The 16,929-nt window shown below is 39.0% G+C and overlaps 1 pseudogene; it reads left to right on the top strand.

Moving 5' to 3' along the window:
* LOC136862987 (inactive selenide, water dikinase-like protein) overlaps positions 1–16,929 on the top strand; it is a 285,058-nt pseudogene that overhangs the window by 155,866 nt on the left and 112,263 nt on the right.

Below are 16,929 nucleotides of genomic sequence, written 5' to 3'. Positions count from 1 at the left end.
ATAAAGAACTCTAAATCGGTTATATGTTTTAAGAAAAAACTGAAGGAATATTACTCTTTTACAGATATCTTAATATAATCTCTATATAACTTGCTTTAATTAATACAATAATATATATATATTGTCCATATTTAGTATATTACAGCCATGCAATATCTGAATATACTTCTGAAAAATTATGATCCTAACATGTAAAAAAAAAAAAAAAAAAGTACTTGTCACTTTACAGAAAAGCCATTGTATATGAAATGTAATTATTGTGTTGCCTTAAAAAAGTATGTACTGTATTGTCCCTATCACGAGCCAGAGGCTCATGGGACCTTTTGTCACCAATAAATAAATAAATAAATAAATAAATAAATCTAAATCTTGTAACAAATCCAACATGGAACTTGCTGAAGGCTTATTTATCACAACACATTAAATTATCTTACTATCGTTTTATTGTCATTCTCATATATGTCACTCATTAATTCAAGATTTTATCTTTCTATATATTCCATCAAAATTATGACTCATTGCATGAATTAACTGTCTATCTAACAACTTGAGTATCCCATAATAGCTTATTTTCAATGCTGTCACCTGTTAATAACGTAAACACATACTATTCAGAGACACTGCAACTAATTCTAACAAGAAAATTCAATCAAAGCAGAAACATCATCTCCTGGAACCTCATATCCGCCACACCTAAAATATACAACATCCAGCTGATAATACCATTAATAAATAAAAAGGCTTGGAAACGGTCAAACAGCACCTGGCTTCACCGAGATTATTCTCCTGAAAATTATGAAGATCTACTACTAGCTACGAGAATCCATACTACAAAGCAACTACTTAAATAAATACTAGTCGTGCCCTGCTTCAGATGACAAAATCATCATTTAAGTATGTGACATTTCATTACCTTCATCTTAATGTCGTTTACTGTCAAAGATCCTCTATCAATGATTATCCGATCAACTATGTGACATTCGCATCTGTACCGTGCCATAGATTAATATTTTGAAGACAGCACACGTTTCAATACTCAGTATCTTCGGAACATTAAGCAAAACACTATCATCAAATCCTAATTGATGTTCTTTCCTTTACGTCCCACTAACTTCTTTTTAAGGTCTTCGGAGACGCCGAGGTGCCGGAATTTAGTCCCGCAGGAGTTCTTTTACATGCCAGTAAATCTACCGACACGGGGCTGTCGTATTTGAGCACCTTCAAATACCACCGGACTGAGCCAGGATCGAACCTGCCAAGTTGGGGTTAGAAGGCCAGCGCCTTAACCGTCTGAGCCACTCAGCCCGGCATCAAATCCTATCGCTTGTCTATTTCTGATGTCACTTCAACTTTGCGTGATGAATATTTTATTTAATCATCCTCAACCTTCAGCTCATTAAAATTCTCAAAGACCATACTACACTTCCATAATGCTTATTTTCAACAAATCATATATCACAGCAACTTCATTTTTGTTATATTGACATTCTATCGATGACCCTATCATATACTATTCACGTCACCGTACATTCGCACCATGCCTATTCATAATTATCCATTCAAAAAATATACAAGTACATATATCTGAAAAAACCTTCTTATCAAGAAATACGCGTTAGAATGATCCTAGCATTAACCTGCCGAAATATTCACATCTTACTCAGATCATACACGCACATGAAAGTTATCATATAAGAGGATCTCAAAAAAAAAAACAACACGTAAATCACATCATCTCACAAGAATTATGTACGCAGTAGCTAGTATGTCATTTCAATTATGAGGACAATATTTCCTACACTCACGAACAATCTTGAAATCCCGGAATAAGTACCACGAATGCATGCTTTAAAAGTTGAATATTGCACGGAACCATGATTCCAATATCTCCTTATTGAAAACTTAACTGCAATTACAGATATCACTGAATATTTACGATGATCACATTATGTTACTCAAGTTGTATCTTAATTATGTCACTTCGTGACAAATAAAAGGAAAGAAAAAATCTACGTTACTGCTATGCATTCTACATGACAGAATAGAGGGAAGACCACATCTTGGGGTACTTATCATTGACGGATTCTTGTAGCTCATCACTATCCTCTCATCTGGTTGAATTTTAACTCTTATTTCATTTCCCCATAGTTCCAGACCTGTCAGGACACTAATCATTTTCAAGCCCTCAGGGTTGATTTGGTTATTGGATTACAGTAACAATCTTCCACCTTCGTGGGCATTCTAACCTGAAACTCGTACAATCGGAATTAGTACAGCGATATGACATACAGTATTTCAATGTTAATCGAAAAACACTCGCCTTGTTTCTTGTGTAAGATGCTAGACATTATTATTATTATTATTATTATTATTATTATTATTATTATTATTACAATTTCTTTCCGTATTGCTCTCGCAATAACTTCTCAAGCCTTACAATTTTCAGCTAGCTTCCTTCTTAAATGTACCTAGCAGTTCTTTCTCTCGACCTTCAATCTCAATTTTTACACTAGCATTGTTCATATGAAACAAAATCCTATTTAAATATTACAATAATAACATTGGTTCACATTTTATCATTTCTGACAAATCACTGGTCTATAATTTCCTTTCCATCTGTATTTGACATTTGAGGAAAGCCTTCTATGACAAGGTAACTCTCTTGATTAAGAAATCATGCAAAGGTACACGCTTAGCCATTCACTTATATCTTCTTGGCGTGTACAGTCGATTGTATTCACCAACGCCTTTTTGATCACTGAACTTGCATCGTTCAAACCATAGCCTCCGCCGTACATGCTATTCCTGGACCTGGTTTCATTTACTGGTTTCCGCTTATACACTAGATGATGTTTTTCTGGATGTAATTATCCAATGACCACGGGGTTTTGAGCTTATGAAATTATGCCTTCCTATTTCCGTCAAAATTTCCTATTCAAATGAGTGAGTCATCTCGGCCGGCAAACACAGTTGGACGTATAGTAACTGGACGTATACTTCCATGCAATTTCCATTGACTTCTTCTTTACCATAACCTTCAGTGGCTCTATAACTGATCTGGAGACCATTGGAAGGTTATAATAAAGTTTATGTGTTTATCCTTGTCATATTGAAATTCCATTTCACCTTGAATATCGTTCTGTACGTGAATTTTTTCAGAAATTCTATTGATATTATAGATGTCTGAAATATTTATCAAGAGAAGTGTTTACATCTATATTAATGCCCAGTTTCAATCATTCATGTTTTTTTAATGTTTCTAATTTTTAGGATTCTGCAATGGAAGCTGGTACAGTAGTAACAGGAGGCCAGACCGTAGTTAATCCCTGGTGTACAATCGGTGGAGTGGCTTCTGCAGTGTGTCAGCCCAATGAATACATAGTGTATGTAATGCCAGTACTCCATTTAATACATTTCCTTCGTATCAGACTGTATATATTGATAAAATCTTCTGGCTGTTCTTAAGGAGTGCATGTTAAAAATCAGTTATACTGTGAATACTTTATAATACAACCTGTGACAATAAAGTTCGGTGAAAAGTCCTGTACTATCAACATAGATGAACAATGCACGACATTGACCTTATTGTCCTTCGAAATAGTCCCCTCCCATAACTATGCACTGCTGAGATCGGCGATACGTGTCCTGGAAACTTTGCAAGAAGTCTTCCTTTGGAGTGGTGTTCAAAAGCCTCGTCATGTTTTGTTGGATGTCAGAAATATCGTCAATTCTCTTTCCTTTCAAAGTAAGATTGAGTCGTGGCAATAGGAAGAAGTCTGGAGGATTGAGATCTGGCGAGTACGGGGGATGTTCAAGTTGCACCACCCCCTTCTTTGCCATAAACTGTTTGACGATATTGGCTGTGTGTGGGTGAGTGTTGTCATGGACAAAAAAACCATGAACCTTTTTGTGCGTACTGGGGTCGTAAACTGCGTAGACATTTCATGAAACAGGTCAAAATTTCAATGTACCGTGCAGCATTTGTCGTCGTTCCCTCAGGTAGAAATTCCTTGTGGATATTGCCTTGACTATCAAAAAAGTTGATGAGCATCGTTTTGATGCATGACTTTTCAGCTCTGACCATTTTCCGACGAGGGGATCCCGGAGAACGCCATTCCATGCTTCGTCGTTTCGTTTCAGGGTCATACCTGAGACACCGGGTTTCATCCTCTGTAACGATACCATTCAAGAAATTTGGTGTCACAACCGCCTTTTCGACAAAATCCTGTGAAGCCTCTAAACATGCCTGCTTTTGATCGTCAGTCAAGTGATGTGGCACAAGGCGAGAACACGTTTTCCTCTTCCCTAACTTCTGGGTAATGACTTGTCGTACGGATTCATGGTTAATTTGCAGTTCATCCGTTATAATGCGCACAGTTAATCGCCGATCGTCTGTGATTAATGTCCTCACCTTCTCAGTGTTTTCGTCACTGACGGCAGTCGCTTGTCTTCCGCTATGGGGGTTGTCAGAAACACTTTCCCGGCCTCCTCGAAAATGGGCGAACCACTCGTACACACCCTTCAAGGACAATGCTTGATCTTCATAAACACGTACCAGCATCGCATGCGTTTCTTTCGGTGTCTTGCCAAGATTAAAACAAGACTGTACATTGATCTTTTGGTCGTTCATGTTCCTTTTTGCCGTTCAGAACTAAACACGCACTGTGTCAAACAGGTCTTACCTGGCACACACAAGATGCTCAACTGAACAACGTTGCTAGCAGGTAGTCAAAACCTGCTGCTACGCAGGTGCAGCGTTGCATGTCGCCAGTGTTGCCGGATCGACCATTCTGACTTCATTCACCAAACTTTATTGTCATAGGTTGTATTATTCTCAGATTTCCCCAACTCCATACTCATCATTCGTTTAATTGGTTAAGGGATGTACAGATCTGCGTCAGTTTGGGCAAAGTTCTGAGTGTAGTTCGAGCTGGCCTTAAGCCGCTCACTCTGAGCCAGCTGGAGTCTGTTTTCTCAGCGAGCACAAAGGGATGCTTAACATCTGTGTAGATGAGAAAGGAACGTTTTCGCAAGTCTCTGCCTGCTTCTCTGTGCAGAAGCATGGCTGCCTGGTGGGATGAAGATGTACTTATGCTAATCATTACTTATCGGACATATTATTTTATGTTACCCGAAAAATGAGGGTCACTTTAAAAAAGACGTGAAAGAGGCAGGCTACTATATGAATCTCCTGTGGCAAGGAAGCGTAGAATTACTGCTAACCTGAAATTTTTAATAGGTGCACAATTCAGATATTGACCAAATCCTTGAATAAAAAAGTGAAAAAAAGAGAGAATTATAAATAGGTACTATTAGAGAACTATTTTCCATTTTATATACAAAACACTGAATATGGTTCAAAAATATATGACTTGACTTACTTGGACTTATTTCCTGTTGCTCCTCCTGGAGCATAGGGCTTCCATGAAACACTTCCCCCTGTTCCTATTGTTGGCTAACCTCTTCACTTCATTTCAAGTGTTTCCCACTGTTAGACATTCCTCCTCGATCGTCCTTTTCCAGGTCTTCTTTGGACATCTGCGCTTTCTAGCGCCTTTGGGGGTTCCAGTCGAGCGCTGTCTTTTCAATGGCTCCAGCGGGCTTCCTTAAAGTATGTCCTATCCAACGCCATTTTCTCTCCCTTATCTGCATTTCAATTGGCTGCTGGTTAGTTTCTTCCCATAGATCTTCATTTGAAATAACATCCGGCCATCTTCTGTTGATGATACGTCTTAGACAGCGATTCACGAAGACTTGCAGCTGTTTAGTCGTCTTCTGGGTAACTTTCCACATTTCACAGCTGTAAAGCAGAACGGACTTAACATTTGTGTTAAAAAGTCGTAGCTTAGTTTTTCTAGAAATGTTCTTGTTTTTCCATATAGGATACAATTGAACAAAAGCACCATTTGCTTTCCTGATAAGTCCAGCATCCTCTGCCTCCTCCTTCAACCGCTTAATCTTCTCTTCCATATCTCTGAACCGTTGAGCCAGTAGGCAGATGTCATCTGCAAAAACAAGGTCTTCTAACCTATCTTGTAAGCCCCACTGGATCCCCCTTTTCCGACCTCGATACACTCTCCTGAGCACACTATCCAACACAAGTAGGAAAAGCGTCGGAGAAAGAATACAGCCCTGTCGAACTCCTGAGGTCACATCTATTGGTTCAGTAATATCTCCCATATGCAGAACCTGACATTTATAACCCTTGTACATATCCTTTATAATATTCTGAATCTTTTGTGGTATACCATATTCTTCAAGTGTTTGCCACATAACTTTTCTATTTACAGAGTTGAAGGCCTTCTCAAAATCAATGAAAGTCAAGTAGAGGGTGTTCTGCCATTCTGTACTTTGTTCCAAGATGATTCTGAAAGTGTTTATGAGATCGACACAGCTACGGTGTTTACGAAAACCAGCCTGTTCCCTTCTAAGGCGCAATTCCACAACATCCTTCGCCCGCTCTAAAATGATCCTTGAAAGCACCTTACTTGGTACCGACAACAATGTAATTCCTCTCCAGTTATCACACTTAGTAATATCCCCTTCTTTGGTATCTTAACAATCAGGCCTTTCTTCCATTCAGCTGGTAGCTTTTCTTCATTCCAGATCCTTTCCAACAGGGGGTGCAATAATTTTACCGAGGTCTCAATATCTGCTTTAAGTATTTCTGGCACGATATTATCCATGCTGGGTGCTTTTCCAGTTAATCTATTTCAAGGCCTCCTCTATTTCTGAACAGGTTGGAGGGTGTAAATTTATTCTTGGGTCACTATCTACTGGTTCCAGTTGTTGGTTATCATTCTGTTCTGTATCTCTATTGAGCAACTCTGAGAAATGTTCCTTCCATCTCTGTAGCTGTTCTTCCGGGGTGGTCAGTAGTTCGCCTCTCTTGTTTCTAATGGGTTTATTCCTGATAAATCCTCTCCTTGACAGTTTCTTTGTGATACTATACAATTCCTTAGCATCTCCCCTTGCTGATGCCTCTTCTGCCATTCGTGCTTGTTCATCTACCCACTGTATATCGTCCCTTGATAGCCAAAAGGGCCAACGTTACATTTTGTTAATTTTTCAGGAGAAGCAAAAAACGTTTCAGGAAGTGTTAGTTTATATTCAGGTAAATAATGATAGTTCATATGAAGCGTGCAACTTTTCTGTTTATGTTGATACAGGTGTTTTCTGTTATTATTGGTTATAACGGAAATAGATATAAAATACATGTTAAAACTGCGACGTTCGCCCTTTTGCCAGTAAGCCTCCATATTGGAATTAATACCTTGGCCCTTTTGTAGGAAACTTTATCTGACATTGGCCCTTTTGGCAGCAAGTATTTGGATGTCAATTTGGCTGTGCTGAATCTCAATCTCAAGTAATTATTATTGAAGGAGGTAAAACTGCACACAAATTAAAAGGAAATCGGGTAATCAAATCACATCAATGTGTTTATATTCTTTAATCATTTTAAAATAATCTTACAGCCATAAAAATAGACTACACATAACAAAAGATAAAACAAGTTATCAGCGTACTAATACTATGGGGTAATAAAAAAACAAAAGTTCGGAATGATCTAGCTAGAAATTTAAACAACATTACTTGAAATAAAATCAAAATACTAGAGTACTTGTCAAATAAAGTAGAATTTCCACTCAGATATCCTCTTCATCTGTTTCTAACAGTGTGTCTGGTACATTAGGCATGGGCTTTAGACTGAGGTATTCATCATGGTAACAAGAAGGAATAACACCTGATGTGCACAAGTTACGCAAATCCTTGTACTTGGCTGAAGATATTGGAAGTTTCTTAGTATAAAGAACTCGAGGTTTTACTAGGGCAGCTCGGGGTTATCTCTTAGATTTTTGCTTGATTTCAGTCTCTGTACCATCATTAAGCTGCAATGAGCATTTTACTAATACCTTAGATGAGTCCTTAGAAAATAAAACTTGTCTTACATCCCTCAACATTACCTTAGTCCCATCTGGTCTTATCATGGAAATATCACCAACAAATTCTTTCCAGCCACAGAAATCTTTGTATGTCAGCACTTTTACCTCATATGGAGCAGGCTGTGTTCGGGAATTACGAATAATTGTGGACCACTCACTGGGAGCCCATATGGTTTTCCTTCGGTAGTTTGATTCAATTGTGGAATGCATTGAATCGGCAGGCATGAAGGAATGCCCTGGCATTAGGTATGTTATTTTAATTGTCTGAACTGAAATAGATTGGCTAAGAAATGATCTCAGTGTCCCTAGCATTTGCTGATTCTTGTTCTGTCCAGGGCATGAATCACAGTAAAGGAGCAAGTGCTTGATGCCTCGTTTATCTACTTCCTGCAGATACATATCCATAATAGAACAGACTTCATTTGCTCCCCTCTGCCCGTCAGATTCTCCCCAAACATAACAAAAACCATTTCTAGTGGCGCTCTCATACATAGTCAAATTGTATACAGCATATTTTCTAGAATAAAATAGCAACATGCTGTCTCCATGGGGGGTGTTAAGTACTCTCTGTAAGTCAAAACTTGTACATAGGTATTCTGAATGCGTTTTACTTAACAGCTGATCTGCTTTGAAAGCTAATAGGGAAGCTTCTTTCTCTCTCTCGTGGTCTGTGATTTTATGCATATCTTCTGCTGTTTTTTCAGCAGGAGACATGTGTTTGTACTTTTCACAAAATTTGCACTTGTCTTTTTTGGGGTGATGGAACCCTATATTGTACGTCAAGAAAATCTGCCTAAAAACCTTTGCTGAAACTGCAATTTTACTTTTTTGACAACAGTCTCTCTTATAGAGCCTATACACAAAGCTAATATTTCTCAGTTCAACAGGCAAGTACTTCCTAATGGTTTTTGACCTGCAGTAATGAGAAGGGACAGCAGGCAATCTCTCAATGAAATTTTCAGCATCAATTTTAACAGAATTAGGAGTCTTATTTTTCGGTGGATGTTTTCCACGATTATCAGGTTTTGATGTGTTTATGCCGGTCTTATGATCTTCCGTATAACGCACAAGTTTGTCACTGATCCCAAGGGTAGCAATAAAAAACCTTCTACACACTCTATGCTTATGTTCCCCTAGTGGTAGGAAAAAATGCCTAGTAATTTGCTTCCTATCTGACTGTTTGTCTTTACGACGCCGTTGAATGGCATTCTGCTGGATGTTAGACAACAAAAAATCATGTTGCTGTTTAAGGGAACCCAGCTGCCAATATGATTCGAAAATCACTTTCCTATCATTCTCTGTGAATAAATGACAGCTAACAGATTTAGTGCACTTTCGTCCAAAGCATGGGTTTTTACCCAAACTCCTCTTATTTTTATGAAAACCTTTAGAGTTTGTGTACTCCCTTCCCTCCCTTCTAGCTATTTTATTGTTCAGTTTTGCAGAAATTGGCCTTTGTTTTCGCTTTCCTGTTTTTCCTACGCACTCACTATCACTAACTACGCACCCTTGAGCATTACCACTGTGGGCATCATTTTGTACACTGCCCTGTGTTCCTACAATAATTGCTGCTGAAGGAATTTCCTGAGTGTTGTTGATTGAAGACTGTTTAAGGGTCGAGTTCAAGGTTACCGTACAATCTGCTTCTGTTGCAAACTCACTAATTGTTTGAATGTCATTATTACTAGACACAAAATGGTCCAGTTCACGATCACTTATATTTGTACCTACTTCCACAGGCTCAAAAATAATGTCACTAATGCTAAATTGATCGTTTTGTGGACATATAGTTGCACGTTCTCCAATTCGGTCATTATAAGCTTCCTCGAACTGTTCAAATTCAGATAGATTTGAACTTACTTCAACAGGATCAACAAGATGAACAATTTCACTATTTACCAACGGCTGATGTTGTGATTCTGGAGATGTACTCTCTTTAAAGCTGTAATTAAGGGCTCCTTCAAATGTGTGTAATGCGAGTTGAAGAATACGACGAGACCGTGCTGACATAGTGGTACAGTTCGTCGTCACTAAAAAAAAAAAGCCATGGTTTATTTACAGCCTGCACAAGGTTTAAAATCACTATTTTGAAGTTTTCTGTTATTTTAAAATCAAGTAGAAGACTTCGCGAACTTCGTGTAAACATATTCGTAATTATGAAATAAATATTGAAAAACAATAGAAAGCCCATCTCTTGAAGTATGGCTAAGCCTAAGCATTAATGGCAAAGTATAATCTAACTTCAAACTGTAATTAACTGTACACAGTAACGTCTAAAACGTACAATAACGATAATATTAAAATAGCATAACCTCACAAGACTCTTAAACCGCTTGGCCTAAAAACAAGGCACAATGTTAAGTTACGTAATTTGATATAAGATAAATGTTTATTACCTTACCTCTAAATGTTGTTATGGATGACTTATTTGTAAACTGAAGTCTGGTGGAATTATTTCTTCTCTAACTGTTGATATTCGACACAAATACGACAGACCACGAGAAATCTCAGTCTAAGATTGTGTTATAAACAGATGTTGCCAACATGAATATTACAAACAAAACACGGTAAACTGTATCTGTAGCTGATGCTTAAGTATAATACGGTTACATACATAATGATACACTGTAAATTACATTATCTGTAATTGTAACAAAGCTCCAATTAAAGATATAACGTACCCTATTTTCGTTCGTAAAACAGGCTACATGTATTGTCAAGATAGGACGTTGGCCCTTATGACGGTAACGCCTGGAGAACGTTCGCCCTTGACTCATACTTTAATTTTGTATTTTTCGGCTTACTGTGGGACTAAAACGTCTGCCCCTTTGCCAGAATGTGTATTTCACATCGCTAAATACAAATATACTAATAACTCAATTTTGCAAAAAATGTAACGTTGGCCCTTTTGGCTATCAAGGGACGATATGATCTTTTCTTACTCTTTTCTTCACACTCTTATCAGGTTCCACATATTCCTTTTGTGCTGCGGCTTTCTGTTGTCTTGTTTTACACATATTAATCTTTGCCTTAACTAGCTTTCTAGCCTCTATTTTTTTCCAAGTATCATCAGACATCCATTCCTTCTTGAGATAATTGTGAAATCCAAGCACCTTCTCACTAACGTCTAAATATATGTCCTTGACTTTCTTCCATAATTCAACATCCATCATAAGTTCTGGTTCAACAGCAAGAGCTTCAAAGCGGTTTCTTAATTCTATCTGGAATTCTTTCCTTTTACTTTCATCTTGCAATTTACCTGAATCAAATTTCTTGTTTCGCCTTTCAAATTTCCTTCCACTTGCCGCAATTTTCATTTTAAACTCTGCAACTACCAGGTGATGATCACTTCCAATATCTGCCCCTCTTTTATTTCTAACATCAGTCAAGGATATTCTAAACTTTCTACTTATGGCTGTGTGGTCTATCTGGTTTTCTGTAACCTGATCTGGCAACACCCATGTAATCTTATGGCATCGTTTATGAGGGAATAAAGTGCCACCTACTACCAGATCATGGCTAGCACAGAAATCAATGAAAAGCTCCCCATTTTCGTTACAGTTACCAACAACATGCAGTCTCATAATTTGTTCCAGTCCCTCATTGTTAGAACCAACCTTTGCATTTAAATCCCCCATCACAATAATAATATCTCTCTTTCCAACTTTCTTAATAGTCTCATTTAGGTGGCAGTAGAATTCTTCCTTTTTTTCAATCTCTGACATTTCTGTGGGAGCATAACACTGGATCACAGTCACATTGCGAACCCGGGTCTTGAATCGAGCTGTCATCAGTCTTTCTGAGATGGGTTTCCAATCAAGGAGGCTCCTCTTTGCAGTTTCATTCAATAGCAATCCTCCACCTTCTCTATGTTCTGCATCGTCCCCCATTTGCCCAGAATACAGGAATGTGCACCTATTAAGAGTCTGTATTTCTCCAAAGTCTGGCCACCATACTTCACTTAATCCGAGGATATCCAGCCTGTATTCCTCCATCACTTTAGCCACTTGCTTCAATTTACTGAGCTTTCTCAGGGTTCTGACATTCCAGAAACCTATTCTCGTTTTCTGTTTCATGCCAAAAGTCGTCAACTTATTATCCATCCGGTTGTGTTTCACTTCGGTTTCTTTAATAGTTTATATTTAAGGCTGTGCGAGTTATTAGTCCACAGCAACTTGAGCTCGGTGGTGGGACTACCACCTAAGCCTCCAAGCCTGCCGTTTTCTGTAGGGGTTGTCTCCCTTAGCCTTTGAAGATTCCTCTTCACCACAAGGCAGTGGTTCCCCGTGTTTCTCTAAACCCCACGGGAAGAGGGTTGCCTCGTCTGCCAGATTTGCCGTTTCAAAAGTATCTTTTCCCGCTGCATCTGGCATTGAGGACTTCACCAGAGCCCCGTTAGCCGTCACTTTTCAGGGTTCCTGTAGGGCCTTCACAGCTACCGTAGCGGTCATGGGGCACACACAGTCCCCGCTGTACATAACCCCTGCAGGCAATCCCTTACTTCATGCTGTTGCCCACCTCCCACGACATGGACGAGGGGTTGGACTTATGCGAGGCTTCAAAAATATATGAGCGACAAAAATAAGTTTAAAAGTTAAGGAAAATAAGATCTACAAACCTGTCTTTGAGTCTAAACCGGGGATCGAAGATACGCTTCCTGGTTTAAAATTTTGTGACCTATTCTGCTCAGTAAATGATCAACATCAGTAGACAACACATTTGTAAAATTTTTATACTGACCACTAATGCTCTGGAACTTTATATCCAACATAAATTCAGATCCACTCCATTTTTTGTACAGCTCAGTGACCAACACCGATTTAAATATCGTAGGCTATTAACATGTCTGCGCCACTTCCTACCATCACAGCAAGGAGAGTTTCTTGTTTGGAAGACATCTTTACATGGGAACAACACACACACATTGTTCCTGCTCGCGAGCAAATGGATGAGCCACTCTGCTTGCAAGTCTGTACCCGCCATTAGGTGGTTCTCTTGGTCCATACTCAACTGTCATGGAATTGGTTAGGTTCTCATTTATTTATTTATTTATTTATTTATTTATTTATTTATTTATTTATTTATTTATTTATTTATTTATTTATTTATTTATTTATTTATTAATTAATTACGCTTATCTGTTGGTACTGGAAGGTTAAACAGCATCTGTTGGTTGTACTTTTCTTATTTTATATCCTTACATTTAGTGCATTAATGGCACAAGTCACTACAATTTACATATATACACTATACGACTTTTTTTTACGGAACACACAGCACGGCTTTTTAGAAATGTTGTGAAGTATTGTGCGCCTCAAAGCATCTATCGGGATGCAGAAAAGGCTTCTGGCTGCAGTTTTCACAGTAATAAATTGTTTCCTTGCATAGCTCTTTTTTTATTTTAACACACACGATGCAAGATATGGAACCTTCCTCCCTCCTAGTCGTAAAGTGAAGTAGTTCATTCAGGCATTCTTCTGGGGGATGAAGAAAGGTCCTTCCCCTTTTGGAACACCCCTCTCTTACCGAGCTCGATAGCTGCAGTCGCTTAGGTGCGGCCGGTATCCAGTATTTGGGAGATAGTGGGTTCGAACCCCACTGTCGGCAGCCCTGAAGATGGTTTTCCATGGTTTCCCATTTTCACACCAGGCTGTACCTTAATTAAGGCCACGGATGCTTCCGTCCCACTCCTAGCCCTTTCCTATCCCATCGTCGCCATAAGACCTATCTGTGTCGATGCGACGTAAAGCAGCTTGCAAAAAAAAAAAAACCTGTCTTTTTTGCTTGGAGGTCTCCCGTTTGAGGACCAGTGACTCAACAAGTTGTTGCCTGAATTTTCTGTGTTTTTCTGGACCATAACATACAGCAGATATGAGTTGACAATGCTTATCTCAAGGAGCCAGAAGAAAATATTTCTATACCACTTTTGTTGTCCTACACATGAATTGGTAAGAGGCTATATAGTGATCACTAGGATCCATTCCACCCATGTGTTTCATGTAGTCTACAGTCATATTGGGTTTGTCTGTCAGGGGCTTATTTGGGTATTTGGAGTGGACTGATGTAACATCTGTCTTTGACCCTTTGTGGCTAGTGCTCAACATGAAAACTGTCCTTTAATCTTTCCATGCCAGAGCAAGTTTAGAATCTTCATCATCATCATCATCATCATCATCATCATCATCATTTAACAGTTCCAGTTTCCCGGATACTGATGGCGAGCCTCTTCCATTCTGTCTTATTAAGATATGTTCTGTTGTTAATGACCTTCTCCAGTGTTCTTCCCCGATCTGCAATGTCCATCCTACGATGTCCATCCAGTGAGTTCTTGGTCTTCCCACCATCCATTTCCCTGCCACATGTCGCTCCAAGCTAACATATGCTGTCCTTATTGGCTCCATCCTCATTACATGCCCAAACCACCTCAGTCTGGACATGTTGAGCCGATCTAACAATGATGTAAAAATCCCAGCTTCCTTCATAACCGCATCATTCCTCAACTTGTCCAGTTTGGTTTTTCAAATTGTGGACCTAAGGAACTTCATCTCGGACGCCTGCAACCTTGACGAGTCTTTTCTCATTGAGGTTGCAGGTTTCAATACCATAGGTTGAGATTGCTATGAACTGATTGAACATCACCAGCTTTGATTTTGTTGGTACTTTGGGATCCCAGAGGAGTGTTCGTACTTGCTGGTAAAAGCGAGAGCTCTTCTGCACTCTATTTGCCACCTCCTTTGTGGCTAGTTTATCTCGAGATATTACACTGTTGAGGTATGTAAAGCTTTCCACACTTTCTAGTGGATGGTTTCCTAGCCTGATGTTCGCTGGTCGTCCCTCTCTGTTTATTGCCATCACTACTGTTTTGAGTTCGCTTATCTTGAGATTGACCTCCTGGAACTTAACCTTCCATTCATTGAGTCTTGACTGTACCTGTTCCTCAGTTTCTCCCCAAATCATAACATCAGCAAAAGCCATTGCATTTAGTTCACCAGAGGTTTTCTTGATGTTCTTCATTATGTCGTCCATGATGGTGATAAACAATAATGGGGATAGTGTACTGCCTTGCTGGACTCCATTTTCGGTCTTGAACCAGGATGAATGTCAGTCACCCACTCGCACACAGCTGGTACAGTTCTCGTACAGCATCTGAACTTTCCTCACCAGTCCATGTGGCACGTTCATTTTTCTTAGGCATTCCCATATTTTCTCTTTTCTCTTCTCAATGTCAAGGAAAACCATAAACAGATCTTTGGCTTTTTTGCAATATTTTTTCCATTAACATATGGACACTGAAGATTAGGTCTGTTGTGGACCTAGGCCTGAAGCCATACTGTTCCTCTTCAAAGTGTGGCTCTAAGATGACTCACAATCTGCTCTCTAAGATTTTCTCAAGAATCTTAAGCCCATGAGAAAGGAGTGTTATTCCCCGGTAGTTGGGAGCATTTTCAGTGATTTCCTTTCTTAAACAGGGGGATAATGACACCCTTGCTCCAATCAGTAGGTATCTTACCATCTTTCCAAACTGCATTGAGCACTCATTGCAGCCACTGTGAACTCCTGGACTCCTGCTGCTTTAATCATGTCCGTGCTGACTTCATCGATTCCTGGGGATTTCTCTTGTGGCATATTCTTAAGGGCTGCTTCTGTTTCTGCCCATGTAATAGGAGGTACCTCTGTGCAGGTTTCAACAGCTGGTTTTGTTCTCTGATCTGCTCCTGTCCTGTTCAATAGCTGATCAAAATGATTCTTCAGAACCTCTCTGATATCTTCCTCTTTCCTGGCCAGGTTTCCATTAGGATCCTCAATTGCTTTGATGGTTTCAACTGAATTCCTTTTGTTTTTGATTACTCTGAACAATAGTTTCATATTGCCTCTGCTGTCTTCCTTCAGTTTTTGAGTGAATTTAGAATCTTACGAAAAGAAGTTATGTCCCCTTGTTTCATTTTGCTCAGATTTTCCTTTTGGAGCTGATGTGGCATGTCCTTACAGGATGGCATGACTGTATCTGTTGTTAGCATATTCATGGATAGGAGTTGGTCAGCTAATTGTGATGTATAATACCTGTCAGTATATACATGATAGCCGGAAAGAGGGTTCTTGGGATCTTTGGTGAGAGAAGCAGCGAAAGCAGTAACAATTTGAGTAATTTTTAGAAGGTCTGAACTAGTTTCCTCTTTACCACTGTAAGGTTTGAAATAGTACACATACCTGTTACTAGTGTCAGACAGAACAAACATTTTGAGTCCAAATTTTGTGGGCTTCATTGGGTTGTAAACTTTAAATGAAACTCTCTCCTTCAAGGATATCATACTCTCGTCAATAGAAATCTTTTCACCGGGGATATAGTGAAGCATACACTTTTCTCTGATTTTATTAATGACAGGCTCTACATACTGAATTTTTCTGAGACGATCTTGATTTTGGGGAGGATGTGCGAAATGCAGATTCCAAAACAGGTATAAAAATTCATCACAGAGAAATACATCCGTAAAGAATGGTACCTTAATAACCCATGTCTTAGAGAAATACTCAGTAATATCCGTGAGAAGGTGAACCCCCGTGTTTATCACAACTCCTAAGAGTGTTTTTAGGATGTCTGAGTATAGAGGATGTTTCTATTCATTTAGCATTGATTTCTGTGTGAGAGGGGTGTTCTTTTGTTTCTTATGTCACCGTAGAGACAGGTTTCTTCACAAATTATATTTATCAAGTCATCATCGAAAAATAGCTCAAAATACTCTACAAACTCTGTATTACTAACAAAATTAGATGGAAGAACTGGACCAGGGATTACACCTAACAAAGGAACCCTATGACTAGGCCCCGGATCTCTATCTGACACATATCTCCACTCTGAGTCACTGCCGCCGTCAGACGCCACACTGTCACTTGTGCTGTTCTTGCTCTCACACTCGTCATTTTCACTACCACTGTCAGAAAAACTAATATCTGAAATATGATCATCACTCGCATCCAAAGCAGATAC

The sequence above is a fragment of the Anabrus simplex genome, chromosome 2 (assembly GCF_040414725.1).
Source record: "Anabrus simplex isolate iqAnaSimp1 chromosome 2, ASM4041472v1, whole genome shotgun sequence".
Lineage (NCBI taxonomy): Eukaryota > Metazoa > Arthropoda > Insecta > Orthoptera > Tettigoniidae > Anabrus > Anabrus simplex.
The sequence above is the reverse complement of the archived record's forward strand: the minus strand, read 5'-3'. Positions and strand labels throughout refer to the sequence as shown.